This window comes from Copadichromis virginalis, linkage group LG4, assembly GCF_057382275.1.
Source record: "Copadichromis virginalis isolate Kocher_CV1m ecotype Utaka linkage group LG4, C_Virginalis_male_GT1.1, whole genome shotgun sequence".
Lineage (NCBI taxonomy): Eukaryota > Metazoa > Chordata > Actinopteri > Cichliformes > Cichlidae > Copadichromis > Copadichromis virginalis.
The window spans coordinates 5,804,226-5,824,997 of NC_140621.1; the positions used below are offsets into that span (position 1 = coordinate 5,804,226).

The window sequence follows — 20,772 nt, forward strand, 5'->3', positions numbered from 1 at the left end:
AAAATACTATATACAGTAGAATAAAATAGAATAAAAATATACAATAAGATAAAAATAGAATACGAATGCTATATACAACTGAGTAAAAATACAACGATGACAGAAAGGATTATTGCACTTAGTATTATTGCATATGTATGGATGTGTGTGCTTGATCAGTTAAAGTCTTTATTATGGAGTCTGACAGCAGTGGGGAGGAAAGACCTGCGAAATCTCTCCGTCCCACACCGTGGGTGCCGCAGTCTCCCACTGAAGGAGCTGCTCAGTGCTGTCACAGTCTGCTGCATGGGGTGGGAGATGTTGTCCATCAGGGATGACAGCTTAGCCGCCGTTCTCCTGTCACTCACCACCTCCACTGGGTCCAGAGGGCATCCTAGAACAGAGCTGGCCCTTCGGATCACCCTGTTCAGTCTCTTCCTGTCCCCAGCAGAGATGCTGCCGCCCCAGCAGACCACACCATAAAAGATAGCAGAAGCCACAACAGAGTCATAGAAGGTCTTCAGGAGTGGGCCCTCCACCCCAAACGACCTGAGTCTACGCAGCAGGTACAGCCTGCTCTGCCCTTTCCTGTAGAGGGCGTCTGAGTTATGAGTCCAGTCCAGTCTGTTGTTCAGATGAACACCAAGGTACCTGTAGCTGTCCACAGCCTCAATGTCCATACCCTGGATGTTCAGTGGTTGCAGTGGAGAATGCTTGTGCCTGCGGAAGTCTACCACCAGCTCCTTGGTTTTACTGGCGTTGATCTGGAGGTAGTTCAGCTGGCACCAGTCCACAAAGTCTTGGGTCAGACCTCTGTACTCCTTGTCGTCCCCATCAGTGATGAGGCCGACTATTGCAGAGTCATCAGAGAACTTCTGCAGGAAGCACTGGGTGGAATTGTGGGAGAAGTCTGCAGTGTAGATGGTGAAGAGGAACCTGAAACATGGGAGATTTTTTCTTAGTGTGAAACTGTGGAAATGTGGGATTAGTTTCTGTATTTAGTTGTGTGCTGCAAACACCCACATGGAAAAGATATATATAAATCTTATAAAGTTTGTATCTGTCTTGTGTGAAACTTGTATGAAAAGCATACAAGAGTGAAAACAGATATAAGATCCCTTGAGAAATTATATAAATGAAACTTGTATGTTTTGGATACTTACTAAAACAATATATGAAAGTAATGAGAAGTGGCCACTTTCATGAGTAAATCATATAAGTTTTTACTATTTCTTTTCCATATGGGCAGGAACTGACAATAGCTATGGTTCCGATTTGTCACAATCGGCACAACATAGAAGAGCCACCTCCACAGGACAAGACTCAGCAGTCCATCTGCATCTTAAGGATAAAGGACACTCTTTCGAGGATGCCAATGTTCACATTTTGGACAGAGAGGACAGATGGTTTGAAAGAGGAGTGAAAGAAGCATCTATGTCCACTGTGAGCGACCATCTTTGAACAGAGGCGGTGGCTTACGACACCAACTCTCTGCCATCTATAATCCAGTTTTGAGATCCCTTCCCAGACGCCTTAACGCCCACTCACATCCTGGGCCATCTGACCTCAGGAATTCGCATGATAAGGTGGGGCCAGGTTTCACAATGAACACACCCGAAACTCTGGCTGATTGTGACCCACGCCCATTTTCACAACTTGGCTCATGTGATTAGGTAGAGGATCATTTTGTCCCTCTTTGCGGGGAAAACTCCCACTGGATTTAAATCTGGGACTCTCCACCATTTGACCTTAGAACTGAAGAAGCTTCTCGGATGAGAGGTGAAACGTCTTCAAGCAACTTAAAGAAGTCCAGACGCTTTTCTTTACAAGCTCCTTTGACTACGATGACCTGGATGACTGAGAACCTTCACAGACAGCCTTGCCACAATGTGAAAAGAGCTTGAAACTGAGCTTAAAACAGAATATTAGTATCTACTAGTAACAGCCTTAGATGAGTTTTCATGTGGTCTTGCTGTCCTGATGGATTACTTTTTCTATCCTTTGATTTGCATTCACCTATGTCTGTTTGCTGATGTTGACATATCTATATTAAAAATGTAGGTATTTTTTCATGCATCCCGTTGTGGAGAATCTAACAATAACCTGCAACACACCCAGTGAGCTTGAGTTGAAGTGGGTTTAATAAACACATTGCAATGTGGAGAGCTGACTGTAGCTGACTCAGCCAGTGTTGTTCTTTATACATCAATATTACCAAAGTTTACCATAAGGCAGCACTTACACTACACTGTGCAGTCTAGCTAATTTCTCTCATTACTTATCCTATCTGCCAGCTCCATGCTATGAACAGAGTGTAAATCACCCCATGAAACGGCTGTGCCATGTTCAATGCAGGGATGTGCAGTTCTGGTTCTCAAGGCTCCTGTCCTCCCAGTTTCAGATGTTTCCATACTTCAACACAGCTGATTTAAAGAATCATTCACAGACTTTTTTGTGCGTGCATTAGCAGTTGCATGCACACAGTACACCCGAGCAGCTTATAGTTCCACATAACATTCACTACAAATTGGACAATAATAACTACAATCCTACAGAGATCTGGCACCTGCACAAGAGAGAAGGTTTCATCATCCCCTTACTGAGATTAGGAGGAGGTCACAAGTAAAGCTAGAAGCTAAGCAGGCCATCGCAAGTTTTATCTTCACCAAAACCTGGTTATCAACATGAATGAGCTACAAATGTGAACGACTCGCAACATTACGAAAAACAGTAGCATAAGAGTCCAAAACAAAAAACTAGCAGTTCAGGGGGCTGCTGTGTGGCCAGCAGTCTAGATGGAGGAGTTCAGACGAAGACTCTGACAGGACTGGAGGCTGACACCAGTGGAAGTGGGGACCCTTGAACAGAACAGGACCAGGCGGTGCAGAAACCTGGTGCTGGTGGAACAGGACTAGGAGGTGCAGAGATCTGTGGCGGAGAAGGAGCAGGACCAGGCTGTGCAGGGCTCACACAGAATACATATATAAACAGAGGGATAACAACTATAAACCAAAACTAGGAACAAAATCCTGACCTCAGAATTTCAAACAAACTAGAATCAAAAGTCCAAACTAGGGCTGTAAACATTAATGCGATTAACACAATTAAAATTCTTAGTACATTTAACCCATCTGGAGCGCAGAATGAACAAACTGCCCGATATGCTTTGACAGAGACATTTCAGTGATTTTGAGTCATTCTGCACTCCAGATGGGTTAACTGCGTTTAAAATTTAAATCATGTAAATCGTGATGACGGATTAATCCACGTCAATGAGTTAACATTGACAGCCCTAGTCCAAACACAAATGCTGGGTTAAACACCCAGGACCGTGACACTGTGCCAGAATAATAACATTGTGGATGTGGCTGTTGAGCTAGCTCCTCAGAGAGGATAGGACTGTTCACAAGAAAAGAGGAGGGGGACTCTGTATTTAAACAACAGCTATTGCACACTAGATAAGATAAGATGACCTTTATTAGTCCCACAGGTGGGAAATTTGTTTTGTTACAGCAAAAGTGCAAAGTTATGTAGAAGAAATTAGAAAACACTGGAATGCAATAAAATAAAATAAAATAAAATACTATATACAATAGAATAAAATAGAAATACAAATGCTATATACAACTGAGTAAGAAAATACAAAAGTACAACTTCGTCAGAAGAAGAGTTGTACAAGAATTGCACATATAGCAGTCTTATTGCACGTGTGAGGGTTTGATCAGCTGCAAAGTCTTTATTGTGGAGTCTGACAGCAGTGGGGAGAAAAGACCTGTGAAATCTCTCCGTCCCACACCGTGGGTGCCGCAGTCTCCCACTGAAGGAGCTGCTCAGTGCTGTCAGAGTCTCCTGCATGAGGCAGGAGATGTTGTCCAACAGGGATGACAGCTTAGCCGCCATTCTCCTGTCACTCACCACCTCCACTGGGTCCAGAGGGCATCCTAGATGACCAGATATACATATTAATGTCTGCTAACTTCTCCTTTCTTAAAAATGAAAACATGACACGTCCCCACACACAGACACATACAAACATATTGTTAAGGTTCAAAATATTGGGGATGGAGACAAGAGAAAAAACCACAATAACAACACTGGTCCGGCCGGGTTGAGTCAAACGATGATTTAATGATCACACACGTGGGAGATGGACACTGATGCAGACAGCCTCAAAATCTCAAAATGGTGGAGCATTGCTCAAACTTTTATAGCCTCTGGTGCCTCCACCTTATCATAAAAAGCCTAAACATTCACATGCTCTCTCTCACACAGCGCCTGAGCTACGACCTTGGCTCCCTGTTTATCTGCTCCTGCTGAAATGGGGCAGAAAACTCCAGCACACTCTATTCTCTTCTACTCAGACAAATTAGACAATAACCTTCTGCGAACAGTATTTCTTATAACTCAGCAATATAATGCATCATAAAACAATATCATTCATTCACAACAAGTCAGCAATTTAATGTAATGCAAATCAGTTTTGAAGGAAAAAATGTCCATCCCGGTTTTCCCTCCAGGGCACGAGCGATAAGCAGAGTTTTGTCCTTTCCTTCTAAGATTCCTAATTATTTAAAGTAACACTCAGGTATGCCATTCAGCGTGTTAGTACGAGCTCGGGAGCAGCTTGGGAGAACAAGAAAACAGAGACTGCTTTAGGTTGCCTTCCCAATCGACTCAAAGGTTTATTTGATACACAGCAGTTTATATAGAGGAAAAAAGGTTCGTGTGTCAGCTTTCCCAGTTCAAACCGGTACAGACTAAATAAGGAAACGTCTTCCTGCCTTCTGAGCAAAGTATCCCTTGTGTAGTTTATCAGTTCAGCTATAATTTATGATCATCCCAGCAAAATACACTCCTAGACATAAAATACAGAGTTCTTTCATTAGTGAATTCTGAAACAAACCACCTAGCCTTTAACGAGCCTTTTCCAGGAGATAAAGAAAAAGGGAGGATGGGAGTAAGGAAGTGGTCTCATCTCTGTGGTGTTTTCGACCTTGGGGGACCAGCCTGTGAGTCCTACACATTAATTCTTGGGTCAGAGAGAAAGAGAAAAACAACTAGTAGATGGGCCATATTGAGTAACAGTTTTCCTGTATAAAACAATATCCTGTAAATGCTACTATGGTATCAAAATATCATAACAGTTCTCCCCTTTTATCATGAAATGATAACATAGTATAAAGACAGAATGTAATAACATAATATAAAGATAAATCATAAATGTGAAACAAATCATAAATGTAACTAGTCCTTCGAGTGAGCTTAATATCAAAATCTTACAAAGAAGAAACGAAAAAGAAGAAAACGTCATTCTCTTCTTGGACAATCGAGTAATTCACAATCTAATGCTCAATACATACATCAGGATCATCATCGATGACATCTGACACATAATCTGGGTCAATTTGTGCCAATTGCAAATACATTGAAGTAGCTGTACTAGTAGCTATACGGGTTATCATTGAACGTACACAGGGTACCACACAACAGACAATAATCATCAAAAACATGCTGCAACGGTTACAAAGGCTACAATTAGTTCCCTCCATTTTCCAAACGTGTCCTGTAGCCACTTATGTAGCCACTGACCGTGACCTGTATTGGCAATTAGTTCTATCTGCAATGCTTCAAGTTTATTCATAGCTTGTGTGAATGAACCGTTAGGAGCGGTATTATTGGGAATGAAAGCACAGCATACATCAACGGTCACTAGACCACAGGTACCGGTCCAATTAACAGGTAAAGCTAATCTAAGGGTATTATTGCACAACCAATAAGCATGTGGGATTGGTCTGGTCAGGCGCGTGACCCTGTGTGATTTAACTAACTCCCCCCAGTCAGTATCATTTAAGACACCCTCTGGGGGAACAATGATCGATTCTCTGCTCGAACTTGAACTGTGTGTGTGTTCCTCCAGATATGATACAACTTCAGCCACAGAGACAGCTAGCCATGTCTCATTACAGCGTGCACCTGGGGAGTCAGAGAAAAATGTGTAGTTATCCTTTGTATAATCTATGTGTGTGTCTGGGCCAGTTAACTTTAGTCTGCGCAGACATATCATACTAGTATTAAAATGGAGAGGGATCTGTCCTAAGGGCAGTGAGGGCTTTAACCTATTCTCAGGGCGTTTCATTGGGGCGCAGGTCCCTGCGGTGTCATTAGATAACTTCAATAATTCGCCTAATGGAGTCTCAGGGTTAGTTGGTGTGTGTGTGTGTCTAAGTAGGCAGTCGAGAGGGCTCAGAGTCAACTGTAAAGTGTCTTTAAAGAGAGCATTATCTCCGCCGATTTTCTCTAGTCCCTCAGTGAGGGGGAAACCGGATATGGGGTATCCTACTATTACCTGTTCTGGATTAGCCTTTGAACAGACATAACAGTTACTGTTTCCTAAATCACGAGCGGCTGTTCTGGCATTTTCATACCAGGCGTTAGCTCCTGTTCTAGAGGGTGCATAAAATGGTTTATTAGTGGCGTCTATGTTGCTATTTACTGATTTTAGGGAGCGTGAGGAGTGCATTAAGTAGGTGTCTTGCAAAATGGGGCATGAGGTATAGTCAGCAAAATATGACCTGCAGAAATGTGAACATGGTTGCAGTCTACAATACAAAATAGCAAAGAGAAATCCTAAGGTTAATGCGATAGATATGATAAATAACCTAAATATATAAGAAAGTATATAAGAAAAACAGTTCTTCAGTTGTCTCCTGGCCTGGTCCCAGGTTCGAGAGACACAGAATAAGCGTCGTATGATGACAATGGGCATTTCATTTTCTCCATTATCAGGATGGAATGAGTCTAGCTTTATCAGGTTAGACATCATGTGGTACTTCCGGCTTTCTGTTCCTGCTGGATGTTTGAGTACCTTGTTGTTGTTCTTTCAGGCGTTGTGTGTTAATCAGTGATTGTGTGTGTATGTACATTGGATCCTGGCGCTGGCTCGCCGGAGATGTCATCTACCCGTGTGTGTTTATTTGCTCTAGTTCCGGGCGCTGGCTCGCCGGAGATGTCGTCTGCTTGATCCGACGCCTGAGATGGTCCGATTGGGCTGGTCTTAACCCTGCTGGCATGAATCCACTGAGGTTGTCCGTCTGTGAGGATGCTGGTTCTTCGTCACTGCCAGTACAGTCTGGGGCTGGAACACGCGCGGCCTCCCAGAGTGTCCTTGGTTTTAGCACTTCTCCAACACGCATCTCCTTGTCTCCACTGGTGGAACTGTGGAGGGGAAAGGCTGAGAGAGACAAACTTTCTGATAGTTATTATTCAGTGTTTCTACCAGATTGTAGACATAGTCGGACAATGCAATATCTACATCACCTTCTACTAGCGGTGCCCCTCTGGAAGCTGACCATGGTGTTGGAAATAATCTTATTTCAAATGGAGATAATTTGGTTACTGCAGATGGAGTCATTCTAATCTCACAGAGGACTTGAGGAAGTAATTTGACCCAGGTCATTAAAGTTTTAGCACACTTTTGAATTACTTCTAATGTGAATGAAGATCCTCTATCACTGTTAATCTGGTGAGGTATTCCGAATCTGGGTATTATTTCATTGCTCAACTTTTGATAGACTACTTCTGCAGTTTCTTTTGAGGTTGGATAAGCTTCTACTCATTTACTAAATTGATCCACTATTACCAGTAAGTACTTGATGCTTCCTTGCGCTGGCATGTGTGTAAAATCAATTTGTAATGTATGAAATGGAAAATCTGGTTGTGGTAAATGCTGATGTTTTGCTTTTGATTTTCCTACATTAGTTCGCGCACATGTTAGACAGGTTGCTAATATGCTTTTTACTGCATGTGATGTTTTCTCAATTACAAATCTTGATTTTATTGCCCCTATTACCCCTCTTTGTCCGACATGACTCACACCGTGAAAATGTCGGACAAGGACTGGCAGCAGGGAATATGGGAGGGCAATCAAACCCTTAAGATTTTGTATAAGCCATCTCTGTCATCTAAGGTACAGTCATTATTCTCCCAATAGGTGTAATCACATGCAGAGGCTTGCTCTTGTATAAATTTTAAATCAACATTTGTTTCTAAATAGTCTGGGAGTGTAACAAGTGGCAGCTGTAGGGGCACAGATAATACTTCCTGTGGAGGTGGGAGCTGCGACGCAGCTGCAGCCTTGGCTGTCACGTCTTCTAAGGCATTACCTGTTGCTTCGTCTGTGTCAGCTGTACTGTGTCCTTTCGTTTTTACAACTGCAACGGCCGATGGCAGCTGTATAGCCTGCAAAAGTCTTTGAACAAAATCAGAATTTAGCAATTTATTTTCCATCAGCAGATCTAAATCCTCTCTGTCTCCACAATGTGCCAAAGTCATGCACAACGCCAAATGCATAGCGGCTGTCTGTGTAAATCGTCACATGCTTATCCACATGGAGCTCACAGGCGCGTATTAAAGCCATGAGCTCTGCTTTTTGTGCTGAGTGAAATGGTAATGAGTGAGCCTCTAGTATGATGTCAGGCAATGTCACCACTGAATAGCCACAAAGAAATGAGTTGTCATTCGGCCTTGAACAGGACCCGTCCACATAAACCGTGGCTGAGTCTGGGATAGGTGTTTGCTCTAAATCTGGACGTGGTGCTGTGGATTCCTGTATACATGTCATGCAGTCATGAACATCAAGCCTGTCTGAGCCATCCTGTCGGTCAAAAGAACACAGCATAGGATCAATAAATGTGCTGGCGAATCAGGTGTGCTGCTCGCTTTTATGGTGAGATTTGCATATGTTGTGTAGTTATGTTTGCTAGAATGGTCGTGACCTGGTGATTGGTGTGTAGAATAGTGTCATGTGAGAGTGTGAGCTTCTCGCAGTCCCTTATCATGATAGAGCAAGCTGCTACTGCCCTCAGGCAGGCCGGCATTCCTGAACAATTCAGGCAGCACCTTTGAGTGGCGGAGATCAGCACTCCCTTTAATGCATTGAAAGAGACAGTCATTTCTGTGGATCACAGTATTCGAGGAGGCTTCTCTTTTTTACAACAGTCACGCAGAATGTGGTCATGAAAAGAACAGTCTGGTATCCACTGTCTGCAATAGTTCACCATGCCTAAGAAGGACGACATTTCCTTCTGTGTAGTGGGACGAGGGACGGAGGTCACAGCTTTGACCCTGTCTGCAGTCATGGAACGTTTTCCGTGAGACAGTGTGAATCCCAAATATTGAACAGAAGTCTGACAGTACTGCATTTTCTTTGCTGATGCTTTGTGGCCAGTCTTTTGGAGGTGCTGGAGAAGCATGTGTGTAGCAGTTTGACATAGTTTTTCACTTTCAGCACAGAGGAGGAGGTCATCCACATGTGGATCAGGGTGCAGCCCTGGAGGAGTGAAGCACCATTGAGAAAGCAGCAGAGCTGTCTATCATGCCTTGGGGCAAACGAGTCCAAGTGTACTGCTTATTTCTATGTTTGATGCAATGCATGTCAATATGCTGTGAACATCTGAAACGAGAGGTGGCAGAGGAATGTTGACTGCATTAATTTGCCTTAAGTCTTGTATGAAACGCCATACGCCAGGTTTGTTAGGCTTTGGCACAGGATTGACAGGAGTGTGGGCTTTATTACTCCTGTAGTCAATAAATCTCCTATCATGATATCTAGGGCTGCGGCTTTTTCGGCAGAAATGGGATGTTGCTTGACATATACTGGCTTGTTGTGTTTTAATAGGTGTGCGTGATAAAGTGTACAGTCAATAAATCCTATATCATTCTCACTTTTTGACCACAATGTCATATTCTGGTATTCAGCTGGCAACATAAGTGCAGAAATAGTACAGTGGATAGGGTAGGTTAGATCTATGTGACGACATGGTGTAGTTATATCATAACCTATGTCTGAGTTATGTGACAAAATCACTGTTTGACCTTCACTTGTGTGAGCAGTTATCATGTTGTTGAACAGTGTGAGAGAAACAAAAGTGTGGCTCCCAGTCATGGGATTACCTGTTAGTGGCGTCTGTACACGTTTTTTTTTGGCACAGTGTGTGACATAGAGTACCGGACAAAAAGGATGTTGAGTTCATTCTCTGCTGAGGGTCCAGCTGACACAGAGGATGTTCCTTCTCCATCATGTCGGTACATAGGGCAGAGAAAACATAAGCTGTTATCAGTGTCAGCAAACATTTCACCCTTTATGTTAAATGAAATACACAAATTCATTTTTGCTCTGGGTGTCTGCGGCTGCTGGAAAACTGAGCTAAATTTGCACCTCTAGCTTGTCCAACAGTGCATAAAGCGTTTTATGAATACTAGGATAGATTCATCAGGCTTCTGTTTACACATAGTTACTGCATTTAAGTCAATTTTGTCTCTGGACATTGTTAGCAGGAATTTCTTTAGATTCTTAAAGAAATTGGTGATTTTGTCATTATTTACCCACAAAAACTCTGCAGTTGTGGATGCTTTATCATGCTTTGGGTCTGTTTGTTTACTACCGCGAGTGTTGGCGTGAGGACCTTTGTCATTCCGGCTTTGTTTTTCCTTTTTTCCTTTTAGATAAGTCTTTATTAAAGTTCGGGTAACAGGTATTTCTTTAGCTACCTCTAAACCTCTAGCTACGATATCGTGGCGTTTCATGTGGGTGTCTATTGTGGACACTGCCTGATGCAAAAGTTTTTCTTCATAGTCGTCTAAATTGTTTTTCATAAGTTCCTCACATTCTTCTTTCAAAAGTTTTTCTCTCTTTCTATGTTCTGCTAATTCTTCCTTGCGGCGTATATATTGTTTTTCCTGATCTTGTTCAATTAGGTGTCTAAGATCCGTTGCATGTGATTCAGATTTTTCGTCGCTTTTTTTTGAGCTGGTTGGATCAGAATGCTGACATTGTTTGCGTGCAGCTGCTACAGCGACTATTAATTCGGTCTCATCTTCGTAAGGCGGCGGGGCTGTAGGCTGAATGGCTGAGCATGCAAGACTAGCTTTTCCTGCGGTAGGTTTATGTTCTTTGCTAGAGCCTGCACTAGTTTTATTTGATGTTAAAGCATCTACACCTGGTTCCGGTCCCTTTTTCCATAGTGGTAACATTTGATGTATCACGTCGCGGCATTCTGTCATATATTTTCTACAGGACTTTTTAAGCAGACTACTTTTCTTATCACAAATGATATTCAACATTTCTACTGACCTGGTTTCTGGTGATAATCGTTCGGGATAAGGCTCCGGAAATAAATTAGAATGCATTGAACTACAGTCCGTAAGTTGTAAACAAAGTCAGTCACATAAGCACTCCCGCATGTTCTGGATACGTGATCATGGACGTCTTCACCGATTCGCGGACGTAGGTTACACGTAACCGGAAATGGGAGTTATACTGAGCCGTTATTTGAGACTTTATTTTGTATTTTATTAATTTTTTGGTTTTACAGGTACTTTAGATTTTTTATCGGACCTGTCTGTGGTCTTTGAATAATTCTGACCCATGTTCAGTGATTTCCAGAGGGGTTTACACGCTAGGAGGATTTAGGTTAGTATTTTCGCTGCGGCACAGCTGAGGTCACTTTAAATTTATTGCTAGCAATTTTTTGTTTGTGTGAGCAACTCTCACTTAGCGAGCAACTTCTCGCTTAACGAGCAACTTCTCGTAAAACAACAGGCAACTTCCTGTGTCTTTCTGCTTTTAATTTACTGCTTTTAACCCTTGTATGGTAATCGGGTCTGTGAGACCCGTTTTCAGTTTTCTTTCGTTTTTTTTTTTTTTTTTTTTTTTTTTTAAACAAAATTAAATTTAATTATTTACTAGCTTTCTCTGAGTGAGCAACTTCTCACTTTTTAACGTGCGTTTCAAGACAACAGGCAACTTCCTGTGTCACTTTTTCTGAGTGAGCAACTTCTCACTTTTTAACGTACGTTTAATTAAACAATTAATTATTATTATTTTTTTTTTTTTTTTAAACAAAATTAAAATATTCAAGACAACAGGCAACTTCCTGTGTCCACCAACACCACACAAGGGTTAATTTACTTTATTCGGGGACTGAGGAAGTCGTCAGTGTATCTCTCTGGATCACTAAGTGAAACTTCGTCAGCATATCCCGTTTCTTTATGGATCGATCACTGAGAGAGGTATAATAGGTCTTTATATAAATATGAAAGACGCATATTTACCTTCTGTCAGTCATCCCACTTCTGACACCAAATTGAAGGAAAAAATGTCCATCCCGGTTTTCCCTCCAGGGCACGAGCGATAAGCAGAGTTTTGTCCTTTCCTTCTAAGATTCCTAATTATTTAAAGTAACACTCAGGTATGCCATTCAGCGTGTTAGTACGAGCTCGGGAGCAGCTTGGGAGAACAAGAAAACAGAGACTGCTTTAGGTTGCCTTCCCAATCGACTCAAAGGTTTATTTGATACACAGCAGTTTATATAGAGGAAAAAAGGTTCGTGTGTCAGCTTTCCCAGTTCAAACCGGTACAGACTAAATAAGGAAACGTCTTCCTGCCTTCTGAGCAAAGTATCCCTTGTGTAGTTTATCAGTTCAGCTATAATTTATGATCATCCCAGCAAAATACACTCCTAGACATAAAATACAGAGTTCTTTCATTAGTGAATTCTGAAACAAACCACCTAGCCTTTAACGAGCCTTTTCCAGGAGATAAAGAAAAAGGGAGGATGGGAGTAAGGAAGTGGTCTCATCTCTGTGGTGTTTTCGACCTTGGGGGACCAGCCTGTGAGTCCTACACATTAATTCTTGGGTCAGAGAGAAAGAGAAAAACAACTAGTAGATGGGCCATATTGAGTAACAGTTTTCCTGTATAAAACAATATCCTGTAAATGCTACTATGGTATCAAAATATCATAACAAGTTTAACTAATGCAATAGTTATCAGCTTCTTCTAATTCAGGAGAATAATGCAAACTAAAACTACATAATAATTCACAATCTTTAATTAGGGGTATAACATGGCATAAAATAATATCATAATTTTACAATTCCCCCTGATGAGGTCATTAGAATAATGACCTCACAAACACCCTGTAGCCCAGTGTGGCCGGGTTCATCTCTTCTCACTCCTGAGGTCCTTTGTCCCCCTGAGGGGCAAACCATATGTAAGATGACCTCTGTGTTTGCGCAAGTCAGGTGCAAGACAAACTATTACTACAAGGATAGCAGGTCCAGATGACACTCCCCTGTTCTCCCACAGCTTTATTTGGTGTTCCCTTATACCATTCAGACGTAGACTAGAACCTCTGTCCGAAGAGCTCTTAACCTTTATTTTATTGCTGCAGCTACCAGTGTCGTCCAGTTGGGTGATCCTCTGCTCTTAATTCTTCAACCTTAGGGGTTAGACAACCCTTCAGTCGTAACACAGACCAGGAGATTATTCTGCCTCGATTTCAAACAACGATCTGTGTATTCTCCAGAAAAAGGAACAGGAAGGTGTCCCCTTTTTGCCCAAAAGCCTCTCGAACTTCGTTGGTCTGGTGTTCCCGGATTTCCGCCAACCCCTTCATGGTTATTGCTGTGTTTATGGGATCCATCCTTTTGTGGTGACTAGCTGGAGCCCAAACGCCATGACCCTTGGACCCAGTTGATGTCTCGGCAGTCACTGTGTCTGACTCTGCTACGGAGGATCCTCGCATCTCTGTGACCTCGTCTGGTGTCTGTTCCTTCCTCTGTAAGAGACAGAAAACCAAAACACCTCTCTTCCTAACCCTAATAATCTAATGTTGTTATCTACTGACCTTCTAGTGATTCAAAATTGGTCTAAACATTCAGAATGTCCCAGGGACTTATTCTAATCATATCTTATGTGTGTGTAAGCGTGTTTGCATTTAGCCCTCTGCACTCAAGGCGTTTCCTACACTTTATCAGTCCGGACAGTCACGCCGAACGAAGCTTCTGACCTTCAAAAGGCCGAGTGCCAACTCGTTATAAGCACATTTGCAAGGTGTGTCTGAAAATTATTGAAACCCCTCTTTTTAACAAAAGACAAAAAATTAACAAATCTTCTAAACGCTATTCAGTTCATTTCAATGAGTAATGATTAAACATGAAAGTGATAGTTTATGCTTTTTCACTGATTCTCTAAAAGGTCCGTCTTCTCGGACCGCTATTAGCTTAAGCTTTACCATTCCTAAATTATTAAAGACACAAATGAAGTTATAAAATGTTCAAATAATCCTGGTTTGATGTTAAAGCTCAACCTTCCCCCCTTTTTTTGACACATTCCAATGTGTCAAATCAACGGAGCTAGAACATTCAAAAAAAAAGTTAGGCAGCTACAAAGTTTCCCAGACTCTTAAGGTGATCCGCGTGTAACGTTCTGACTCAGGTATTTAATATTTTAATAAATCTCGTTTAATTAACTGCCACTATTTAAACTAACCTTAAAGACATAATTTAAGAAAAGATCACAAAGAATAACATGATATCAGTGTTTTGTAAGCGCGTGCGGCCCTCCATGCTCGAAGCCTTTCCCCTCAATAGATCAGTCAGACATTCGCGCTGACTGTAGCTTTTAACCCTTATTAACTTGAGCACAACTCTACAATGAGCAACAAGTTGCAATATGTATAAAAATGATCATGGTTACACCTGCAATGAAAAATTATATCATTATCCTAACACCTGTAAATGGAAGATTCATCAGAAGTTATAACAATCACAGGAACACAGATGTTAGTATAAGGTCAAAAGCTTCAATAAATGATCATCGATGCAATGCTTGTTGCATGATTCTCATACCATAATAATGCTGACATTGAAAATAACAGTATAACACCCCCTTTTGTCCCGTTTCACTTGACACCTAAACGTTTATAAATGCCTCTTTAATTCTTGATTTAATTTCCCCCTTTTTCTCCCCTTACTGACCACAGCAGGGGGATCTTAGTTTTGAATCAGCCATGAATCCAGCTCACCTGATTCATCAGTGAGCTCCACCATCACTGGCGTCTGACAGGGTGGTGCTGCATACTCTTCCTTCAATGTCACTATTTTCAACCTGTTAATTAGAGTGTTTAAACCTGAAGTCGACTACGTCCACAACAAGTCAATACAGCTGTAAATGTGGCCAATTATCAATCTATTACCAATCAATAACAACAGATAACTTCTATTTTATGCATGCTTTTAATCAACCACTCACCCAGAGGATCTCCAATCCCAGCAAGTTCCTTCTCCTCCTTTAATGAGTCTGTCCTCCTTCCATGCCCTGGTAACTGGTCCATCCAGAGCCATATGATCTCAAATATACATACGACAAGCCAAACCACACCTTGGTCACACCAACCCCTTCCCACCCCCAAGATGTCCAATGCCATCCTAGTATGGACTGTCAAAAGTGGCTTTAACGCTGACTGTTCTGACAATCCATTTTATAACGTTCCTGGTCAGATTTGCCAATCTCTGCACCAGAGTTTTAAACGTTTCGCCATTTTCATTAGGTTTTATCTTTTATTTAGTTTCGACTCCAGATTTTCAATTTTTTGCCAGTTGTAATTAGTTTTTACCAATTCTTTGCTAGTTTAGTCTAGTTTTTATTTTCTGAAAATCCTTAGTTTCAATTTAGTTTTATTTGTGTTTTGCAAAAGTTAAGTGTAACAAAATCTCAGTTCCATCATATCAGTCATGCTCTTCTAATTATCCTTGGGTGTTGAGACTAATAACTATTAACTCTTGCCGCACCGAATGGTCCTAATTTTGGTTAAAGTGAATTGATAACCTTTTCCATGCGATTGTTTCACACCTTTATTTAAATGTCCCAGTCCTGTTATCTCGGGATACATCACGCTGCCTTATCTGGGGTTAGCTGTTTTCTTGGGATGCGAGTTAAGTGGGTGAGCTCTAAAAAGAGGGGGAGTGTGCTCCCCCTGATGAGGTCTTCTAGGTAAGCTAGGTTAACCTTCAAGTGCACTTTTAAGGTTTGTGGGATTTCTTTTTAAATGTCCCTCAAGACCCCCTGATGACCCAGTAATTCATTTTTTACGCACTGTAGTACACATTTAGTTTTTTTTTGCTTGTAGCTCTCATACTCTACTTGCCACTCCTCTAAGTCCTGATGTTTCTTAGAGAGGACAACAGTACCTTTAAAATTATATCACATGTGTGGGGGTGTGGCCTTGCCAATTGTTTTTCCCACCTTTTCAAAATGGCTGGCGTGCCCACAAGCACATTTTATGGAAGAGAGAAAGGTAAGCTTGATATTTACAATTAAAATGTTTTGTTAAACTCAGATTTCTATTTTATTCAAAAAATAAACATCTGGTAAATAATTTCAGGGGTCTTTAAGAATTAGGCTCATTTACTTTCACAGGGAACATGACTAATTTATTAATGTGTGCTCTACACATTGGGACTTTATATTTATATTTATTTCACTTTTTCCTAATACCCAACTTTTGACAAAGGCGGAGAGAATTCTTAACACAATTATTAAGGGAGATTCAAACATAGATTTTTCAAAATATGAGAGGGTCAGGACCCACTAAAAGCCACAGAGAAGATTATCGAGATGCAGTGGCAGATGTAATAGAGAAAGACACAGGGCCACCTGAAATCTGTCGTCCTATCTGGTGCAAAACCAACATGTAGTAGAATCTGGAATTTTGATTTTGAGTTAAAAATAAAATATGGGTAAAATGCAGAAATCTCTTCCAGTAAAGTAAAAAAATAAGTGTCGCAATTATAGTTGAATCCATAACACCTAATTGTTTCTACGAGATCACGTCGTTGCTGAGAGTTATCAGTGATCTCAATGTGTGAAAAGAACTCACAGTATCTGGGGTTTAAGCTCCTCTTGGCTGAGAAACCTGGGACAAACATGTGAACAAGACCTGAATAATACCAGTAATGAAGACTTCTCTCCAAAGATCAATAAAAGGAAGCCCCAATCTGATGAGAGTCTAGCAAAATATGGTTCACTCCACTTGCCTGAAATGGTTAGCAGTCCAAGGCATTTCAGTTGTAGAATGATTGGGTACAACAATGAAACAGATGTGAGATGAGGGAAGTGCCAAATGTTCCTTTGTGTCTCCAAATAAAATCAGTACTTCCTCAGATATCCTAACTAAATTGACTTTTGTGAAATAGAAAGTTCAGTGCCATCACTTATTCCTAAACCAATAGTTTACAGTTAGTGAAGTGTCAGTGACTTCTGGGTTGGTCCCTGATCTTCATCTTATGAGATTGTTATTTTAATAACACTTGATTCATTTAAAAGAAAAAAGAGAAAAAAAAAAGAAAAAAGAAAAAACAAAAATATTTTCTCCCTGTTTTTTCTTATTCTCTGGGTCTCAGGAGGACATTACGTCCCTCTCCACTACAAGACTCTTGTTATGTCTACAAAACAATCATATTAAAATCATCCTCAATTCTATTCTGGCGCTGTCTCCCGACTTTTCCTGACCTGATTCTGCGCGTGAACGGAGCAGCAACACAGACGACTCGACTAACGTACTACCTTAATTTCACTATAGCAGGGCACGCACACATCAATGCAACCAAACACATTTTGCTATAAATCTAGTTAATCTTAGTTAGTTTTGTGAACATTCAGTACAGTTTTAGTTAGTATTTCTTTTTTTTGATTTTATTACCGTTAACGCAAATTTTTCCACTTCTACTTTTCGTTATTTCATTTGTTGTCTTTAATAATAATAATCTCCTCTGCACCCTTGAATAAACACCATTAACATGATCAACCTTTTGCTGCTTGTTATTTCACTATGTTATTGAATCAAATACTTCATGCTTATGTGGTTTACGACATTATATGTATCTAAATCTCCACTTTGTGTCTAAATGTTTGAAGAATTTTTGAGGGTCAAATTTTGAGAATTTGACCATAGTGAAAGTTATGGCGTTATCACCCCCTTTGGGGATTACCTGTTTCCAGTTTTGATGATATTCCTCCCCGTTCTTTATTTTTGCAAGTACCCCTCTTCGGTGGCGAGAAACTGTTGGTGTGATCAAGCGGGTGCTGTAAAAACAAAAGCTCAGGACAGAACAGTCACCAGTCATGTACTTCATTCAAAATTAACAAATATCAAGCTTCATATTGATCCTCTGAGTGTAATGGTACATTTTAATTTGCAATTCTTAAAAACAATATTTTCTTTATTTTACTCTTGTTCTTGTGCAGCACCACCCCTCAGCACATGCCCCTGTTATTTTATCTTACTTTTAAAATGTTGACTACTTCAAGAGAGCGCCCAAAAGACGGGGACCAGTGTTTATCATTACATATCTCCATTTTGAGTGTGGCTGTCTATCATTCCCCTCTTTTTCATAGACCTCGGTGGAGGGTTTTTTGTTTGTTTGTTTTTTTTTCTAAAATTAATTGACTCTCTATAGTGACCCACTATGGTTAATAATAACATGCTCAGTCATGAGTGGGATCAAACCTTTTCTTCAATTTAGCATTTAATATTCCCAACAATATAATGTGATACCTTAATTAAAACACAGCTACTAAAACACAATTTTCTTAATGCAAACATCAGTAACTCAAAATTAGCAACCAAAGGGTTCAGTCTGCAGTTCACACTGCTGTGAAGCTACAGCTCTTTAGTCTCTGTCATTCTTCTGTTCTTGCAGACAAAACAAAGCAAAACAAAACATCCACCCATCTTTTACAGGCTGGGTGAATTGTCTGTGGACATTCAATAATCCTAAAGTCAGCACCGTTTTTGTCTCAGTATCAAGTCAGTTAAACTTTTAGTCGTCAGTCCATGACTTTTAGTCGTCAGTCATATGCATACATCCACACACATTCATACCAAAAGTTGCTGATAATGGAGTCTCACGCGCAGCCTATTCGAGGCTCCATCACCAGCAAGATGACGTCATCATTTTAAAGGAAACAGCTCCTTGTTTGTTTTTCCTTCTTTGGACTGGATTGACTCGGTGCAATCCTTTTAGGCTTCAGGATCAGTGTCCCATATAAGTGAATTTTCTCCCAAGCTCATTATAATCATGGAGAAAAAATACTTTGCGACTGTTTTCAATAAGAATATTTTATAGCGCTTTAAAGTTCAATCTCTCAGGCCTAGATTAAAGAGCTGATTTGTTAAATCAGGAACTCACAAAATACCAAAATATCACCACCGGTGGATCACACCTCTCAGATGTTCTTATTTCAGTGCACTGTAACAAAAGAAAAAACAAACGTAAACAATAAAACACTCATATAATAACAGATACTGGGGCCCATTGCAAACATGTCCAAAGTTCAAACCATCTTTCTCTCTCTTAGAGAAAGAGAACAATCCAAACCTCACTGATAGAATCAACCTAGTGTCAAACAAAACCCAAAGATCAACCAAAACTCCTTTTTGCACCAACAAAACATGTTGGATTTACTTGACTCAATAATGGACACTAGTTACACACCAACTCTTTACCTTGGCAAAAACGTAAACAACTAAGTTGAATCAACACAACCTTTTCATAATCTCTTCGAAATAAAACTCACACCATTCATTCATCATTTTCGCTCTGTACCACTGCTCCTTGTTAGACTGTGTGAAGCACAGTAAACAATTCAGTGGAGGCTTTGAGCCATAAACAGACATCACGCACAGACATTGTTTTCATTATCAAAGTGCTTCAGACCATGTCCTCTAAATCTACACAAATGCCCTCTGCGTGGCATGAAATACATTTAAGCAATAAATAATCAATCAGTTCTTGCTGTTGTAACCAACTCCGTATTTGGATGTTTGTGTGCAGCATTTGTTAGTAAAGCATTCTTCATTGCATCAGCGTGTGTGTGTGTGGATCACTTCTCAGTTCATTGAATCAACATTTTAATTTGTGTGTGTGTGTGTGTCATTTCTCCCTCAATCAACGAGTGCATATGTTCATATGTATGTTTCTTTTCACTCTGAGTCGGTGCATGTAGATGTGTGTGTTTGTGTGGGTGTTTGTGTTCATCACTTTCCTGTTGTAGTGTTCTGGGTAAACCACGGCCTGAAGCGTGCCCTGGGTCCTGCCCTCCTCCTTTTCAGTCTGTTTGCATCCATTGGTGCTGCTGCTCAGAGTTCTGTCCATACTGGTTCTGGCCCCAATTGAGGCAGTCCTTTTCTCCAGTGTCCAGCATCTTCTCCTTATTTCGCTCCTCCTTAACTTGACCCTTTTGCTTCGGTCTTCCTTCAGGGTTTTGATACGCAGCTCAATTGTCTGGATGTCCGTTTGTTGCTTGCAGAAGTGCGACTGCTGTCCGTTTGTTTGCAGGTGGAACGGCTGACATCCAGAAGGTGTATAGGAGAGTCTGCAGCTTCCACCTCCCCAGTGGAAGACCTCAACCTTTGTTCTGTTAGTTTAACACAGGCCTCAAGGCTCTCTGGGATCCCTGCTTGCACTCTCAAGCCCACGGCTGAGGTCGTAGTCATGGTCCCATTCCAGGGGAATGGAGTCCATGGTTGTTTGGGTGTCTCGGCCCGAGCGTTCAGTCCAGAGCTGGGCAGCCCAGGACGCTGAGCGATCGGAGGACGGCAGAGGCGACAGGAAGCCATCCCCCTAACGTTCGCTCCATAGCAGACCGGACAAATCACACTGCTCATCTAGCTCCAGGATGCTCCGGCCTGATTTCAAGTCCGGTGTCTTGGACTCCAAGCCTGATGGGTTCGATTTTCAGCTAGCTCCTCCTGGGCCATGCTCAGTTTCTGCTCTGATGCCTCGAGGTCTTATTGAGGGCAGAAACCTCAGAGTCTTTTCCGTAGAAATCAGATTAAAGTCCATTGATGTTTTCCTTGCTTTGCTCCACGGCCTTTTGCGGCTCTGCTGTTCGGCTCTTCTCAGAGGTCAGCTCCTGGCCGAGCCCCGACACCTGTGCCTTCAGCTTAT

At 41.3% G+C, this 20,772-nt stretch overlaps 1 long non-coding RNA gene across 1 annotated transcript in view; it reads right to left on the reverse strand.

Moving 5' to 3' along the window:
• LOC146710663 (uncharacterized) overlaps window positions 1-20,772 on the reverse strand; it is a 312,796-nt gene that overhangs the window by 12,279 nt on the left and 279,745 nt on the right. The window lies entirely within an intron of this gene.